We start from the raw sequence: 6,346 nt of genomic DNA, 5'->3' as shown, positions 1-6,346 counted from the left end.
AAAACATGGCTGGAGATATGATTCAAATGGTAGAACACATGTCTTGCAAGTGTAAGGCCAGTGGTTCAATCTCCAGTAATGCATGTAATTTGTTGTACAAAGTTTCAAAAACAGCTGGGAATATGGCCTAGTGGCAAGAGTGCTTGCCTCATATACATGAAGCACTGGGTTCAATTCCCCAGGAGTGGCGCTGTGGCTCAAGTGGCAGAGTGCTAGCCTTGAGCAAACAGAAGCCAGGGACAGTGCTCAGGCCTTGAGTCCAAGCCCCAGGACTGGCAAAAAAAAAAAAAAAAAAAAAAAAAGTTTCAAACACAAGCAGTAGAGGAAATAGTACAGTGATTGAAAAATGAAGTCTGAGCAAAAAGAAGCCAGGGACAGTGCTTAGGCCCTGAGTCCCAAGCCCCAGGACTGGCAAAAAACAAACAAACAAACAAAAACACACACACACACACACAAAAACACAAACCAGTTCACAAAACAGAAGCTGAAGGTATAAATTCAGTGATAAGAGTATTTGCGGGAGAGAGGGGAAGATGGCACTGCCACAGTAGGGAGGCACCCCGACTCGGTCCAACTGAATAGCGAGCTGGGAACTCCAGCACCCAACACCCCATCAAGAACCCAGCAAAACCAGCAGCCAGAAGCAGTGGAGAAACGCAGGAAAACAAAAAGGAGTAAAAAAGAAGAGCCAAAAACCAACACGGAGCCGGAGAATCTACAGGGCACCCTCCCCCCACCAGCCGACCCTGGCCGGAACAGGGCCAGGCTGGGAAAGGGGACCTGGCGGTCTGCAGACCGACTGCCGGGAGCACAGAGTCCAGACATCAGGACTCCACGGACACCGGAGAAAGTGCGGACCAAGACACACAGCAATGGCGGCGATGGGAAATTTGGGTCCACACCGGGAACAGACGTAAGTGGCTGGGGAACCCAGCGGTGCAGAAAGGGAGAGCCAGGAACGCCACCATGACCTTTTTCCACACCCGAAGGACCAATGGCGGCGCAGGACACACACACAATCCAGGACCGGGGCCGGGGGGACAGCCAAGAGTGCAAGCCCCACTCAAGACGCCTGGACCTCGCGGACTTTTACAACTAAAATCTCAGGTGCTGGTGGGCAATACCAGCACAGCAGGGACACCCGGGCCTGATCATGCGCCCCCCTCGCAGCGGAGGCACAGTCTGAGGGCGCTAACCCGCGCCTGGACAGTTGATCCCACTGGGCCCCACACATACTGCACCCCACAGTGGACTCGCGGAAGGGCACAAGCACAACCCAACAACCCAGGGCTGGCTCTGGTAGGTGTACCCCGCTCAGGTGGATGGGGCCACAGCGGCAGCGCCCATTGTAGTGGGAACACAGCACACAGGTGGGCGGGGACCCTGGCAACAGTGCCTGCTCTGGTAGGCGTACCCCACTCAGGTGGGCGGGGCCAAAGCAGCAGAGCCTGCTCTGGTAGGTGCACCTACACAGGAGGGCAGAGCCCTCCATCAGCCCCTGACCACTCAGTTTGGTGCATTTCGCACAAGTGGGTGGGCCATACCTCAACAACACCGGCCCTGGAGCAGTCCACACAGGAAGACAAACTGCCTGAGAGGTGAGCTCCTCTGACCAAGATACAGAGTAGAGAAAAGAACCAAAGAAGAGATAAGCCTCCACGCCACGCTGAATCAGTGACCAGCAAACCCCCAACAGGGGCACGCTAGGGTCGGCACAGCATAGCGGCAGGACACTGTCCCACAGAGAAAGACACAGAACATACTGGCCCCCAAGTGCAGGGAGAGTGACCACCTTAGCAACAACCGAGAAGGTCACGCTCACCCATTGGGAAGCAAGGTTCAACAGGCAAACCCAAACCCAGAGCCAGGACACCAGGGCACAAGGCTCCCACTGATGGACCAGCAGGAACCAGCACAAAACCATACCAGGGAAGCTACCCACAGATCTCCAGATGTGCAAATCACAAAGAAATATAACACAGTTCATCAAAGGGCAAGCCAACTCGCCAGCTCCAAAAAGCAGCACAACTGAAGAGGAGATGGAGAATAAAAAAGCAAATGAGGCCATGTTAACAGAAATGATGGAAAGCATCAGAAACAAAATCAGAAAACAATTCAAGGAGTTTAGAGTGGAAGTCTTGAAGGATATCCAGGAAGCCAAGAAAGAAATGGAAGCAAAAATGGGTACAATGCAAACCTCCGTTAAAGAAGCCCTGAGAAGTGAAATGCAAGAAAAAATAGATTTAAAATACAACTCTTTAAAGGAAGAAATTTCCATGATCAGAGCTGATCTGCCAACCATAAATAGCTCTCTGACATCCATAAACTCCGCAATTGAATCCACAGCACAAAGAATTGACCATATGGAATCCAGAATCTCTCTCTTGGATGATGAAGCAGCCGAAAACAACCAGAAAATTACCACACTCCAAGAAATGGTGAAGCTTCAGGGCAGACTAATCCAGGAACTAATGGAAAAAGGCAAGAGATATAATCTGTGCATAATTGGAATAGAAGAAGGAGCCGAATACCAGAGCAGAGGGCTTCATCATATTTTCAATAAAGTTATTGCAGAAAACTTCCCCAATCTCACAAGGGACCCCATCCAGGTAACCGAAGCCTATAGGACACCTGGCAGGCCAGACCCCAGAAAAGCCACCCCAAGGCACATAATATTCAAGACTTCAGATCTCAAGAATAAAGAGCAAATTCTGAATGCAGCCAAAACGAAGAAAGAAGTTTTCTACAATGGGAAGAGGATCCAAATAACAGCAGACCTCTCCACACAAACCTACCAAGCACGAAGTTAGTGGAAGAACAACATCCAAGTTCTACAGGTAAACAATATGCAACCTAGGATTAAATATCCAGCGAAATTGGAGTTCACATTCGAAGGGAAAACCAGATCTTTCCATAGGAAAGAGGATCTAAAGGAGTATATGAATAAAAAAACAGCCCTACAGCGAATTCTAAGAGGGGAATCCCACTCAACAGAGATCGTACAGGACATACAGACAAACAGAAACAGAAAGAGCAGCTCACTAAAAACAAGAAGAAAAAAAAAAAAGAGGAAAAAACAGCCCAACAAGAAAATGGAAGGAGAAAAAACACTCTTATCCTTGATCTCTTTGAATATAAATGGTATAAACTCTCCCATAAAGAGGAGCAGACAGGCAGAATGGATCCACAAACAAAAAGTTGCCATCTGTTGTCTACAAGAGACCCACATTACAGCAAGGGACAAAAACAGGCTCTGAATGAATGGATGGAGCAAGATCTTTCAAGCAAATGCACCTACCAAAATGGCAGGTGTAGCCATCCTGATCTCAGACAAGCTGGACTTTTCATTAAAATCAACTCAAAAAGACAAAGAAGGACACTACATTTTAATACAAGGAAAAATCCAGAATCAAGACATCACGGTGATAAATGTATACTCACCGAACAAAAGAGGACCCACATATATCAAGCAAATTCTCACAGAATTACAGAACAAGACAGATGCAAACACAATCATAGTGGGAGACTTTAATACCCCACTCTCTCCAAGAGACAATTCCAACACCCAGAGGATCAGCAAGGGAGCTGAGGACCTAAGTAACACCATATCCCAAATGGATCTGACAGATCTATACAGAATCTTCCACCCTACAGAGACCCAATACACCTTCTCAGCAGCCCATGGATCATACTCCAAACTAGACCATGTCATAGCCCACACAAAAAACCTCAGCAAATACAAAAGTATTGACGTCATCCCATGTATTATATCTGATCACAGTGAAATAAAGGTAACCCTCAATAACAATCGTTACCACAGAGGCTATACACATTCTTGGAGGCTAAACCCCACACTGTTATCCAACACATGGGCCACAGACCAAATTAAAGATGAAATCAACAAATTCATAAGCCACAATGACAATTAAAATACATCACAAAGAAACCTATGGGACACAGCTAAGGCAGTACTGAGGGGCAAGATCATTGCCCTCAGCACTCACATTAAAAGAATGGAAGCAGAGCAGGTGAATAACCTCACGATGAAACTAAAACAACTGGAGAAACAAGAAATGACCGAATCTAAAATGACTAGGAGGAGAGCGATCACAAAGATTAAAGAAGAGATAAATCTGATTGAAAAATAGAAAGACCATTCAACAAATAAATAAGACTAAAAGCGGGTTCTTTGAGAAAATAAAATTGACAGACCGCTCGCAAGGCTTACAAAAAAAAGAAGAGACTCATATACGTAAAATCAGGGACTCCACCGGAAAAATTAGAACAAGTACACACTATATTCAAACAATCATAAGAAGCTATTTCCAGAACCTCGATTCAGTAAAAAAACAATAATTTTACAGAAATGGATCAATTCTTCGAGAAGTATAAACTGCCCAAACTGAACCAAGAAGAAATAAATCAACTAAATAAACCAATAACTTACAGTGAGTTACAGGAGGTAATCAAGAACCTCCCAACAAAGAAAAGCCCAGGCCCAGATGGATTCACCAACAAATTCTACAAAACCTTTAGTGAGGAGCTAATACCAATACTCCTCAAACTCTTCTGTGAAATAGAAACAGAGGGAGAAATCCCAAACTCATTCTCTGAAGCTAATATCATACTCATTCCCAAACCAGGCAAAGACCCAACAAAAAAAGAGAACTACAGACCAATATCACTAATGAAAACAGACGCAAAGCTCCTCAAAAAAGTATTAGCTAACAGGATCCAGAAACTGATCAAGAAAATTATACATCATGACCAAGTAGGCTTCATCCCAAAGTTACAAGGATGGTTCAACGTCTGTAAATCAATCAACGTAATTCACCACATAAACAGAACTAAAATCAAGAATCATATTGTTATCTCAGTGGATGCCCAAAAAGCCTTTGACAAAATACAACATCCATACTTACTAAAAGCTTTGGAGAGAACAGGAATAGATGGAACATTCCTCAAAACAATAAAAGCCATATACAACAGACCAAGTGCTAACATCGTATTAAATGGAGAGAAACTTAAATCATTCCCCCTAAACTCAGGAACAAGACAAGGATGCCCACTCTCCCCACTTCTTTTCAACATAGTGCTGGAATCCCTAGCCATAGCAATAAGGCAAGAGGAGGACATCAAAGGGATCCACATCGGCAAGGAAGAGATCAAGTTATCCCTATTCGCAGACAACATGATCTTATATCTGAAGGACCCAAAAACCTCAGTTCCCAAATTCCTACACCTGATAAACCATTTTGGCAAAGTAGCAAGATACAAAATCAATCCACAAAAGTCAGCAGCTTTTCTGTACACCAACAATATACAAACAGAAAAGGAAATTATGGAAACAATTCCATTTACAGTAGCCAAAAAAAGAATAAAGTACCTAGGGATCAACTTAACCAAGGACGTGATGGACCTATTTAATGAAAACTATAAAAATCTAATAAGGGAAATCAAAGAAGACACAAGGAGATGGAAAGACCTCCCATGCTCATGGGTAGGCAGAATCAATATAGTGAAAATGGCCATATTTCCCAAATTGTTATACAAATTCAATGCAATCCCTATCAAAATTCCAGTCACATTCTTCACTGAAATAGAGAAAGCAATCCATAAATTCATATGGAACAGCAAAAGACCTGGAATAGCCAAAGCAATTCTAGGCAAAAAAAAAGCAGTGCAGGAGGTATCACAATACCAGACTTCAAGCTTTACTATAGGGCCATCATAACAAAAACAGCCTGGTATTGATTTAAAAACAGATCGGAAGACCAATGGATTAGAATTGAAGACCCAGAAATAAAACCGCACTCTTACAGTCAGCTGATATTCGACAAAGGAGCTAAAGACATAGAATGGAATAAACATAGCCTCTTCAACTACTGGTGCTGGGAGAACTGGGCAGCCATATGCAGAAAACTCAAAGTAGACCCAAGCCTATCACCATGCACCAAGATCAACTCAAAATGGATCAAGGACCTCAGTATCAGACCTGAATCCTTGATACTACTGAACGACACTTTTAATAAGCTTTATGACTAACCATCATTTTCATTTAACCGTCACTTCTTTGAGCATTTAAAAACACCGTGTACTATCTTATATATTACACCTCATTTTATTTCATAGGCAAAGTTTTCCCAAGATATTTCTAGATGACAAATGCTTGTCTTTATTGACTTCCGATAAACACATGCATAGGATACATGCACAGTAATTTTTATTTCCAAGTATCAATTTTTTTTGCATTTTATCAGTTTATGTGCTTTAATTGGAATCTAATTAAGATCACAGTTTTGCAGGCAGATTATTTGCTTTTGAATATCTCTAATTGTATAATTTT

The sequence above is a fragment of the Perognathus longimembris genome, chromosome 1 (genome assembly GCF_023159225.1).
Source record: "Perognathus longimembris pacificus isolate PPM17 chromosome 1, ASM2315922v1, whole genome shotgun sequence".
Lineage (NCBI taxonomy): Eukaryota > Metazoa > Chordata > Mammalia > Rodentia > Heteromyidae > Perognathus > Perognathus longimembris.
The sequence above is the reverse complement of the archived record's forward strand: the minus strand, read 5'-3'. Positions refer to the sequence as shown.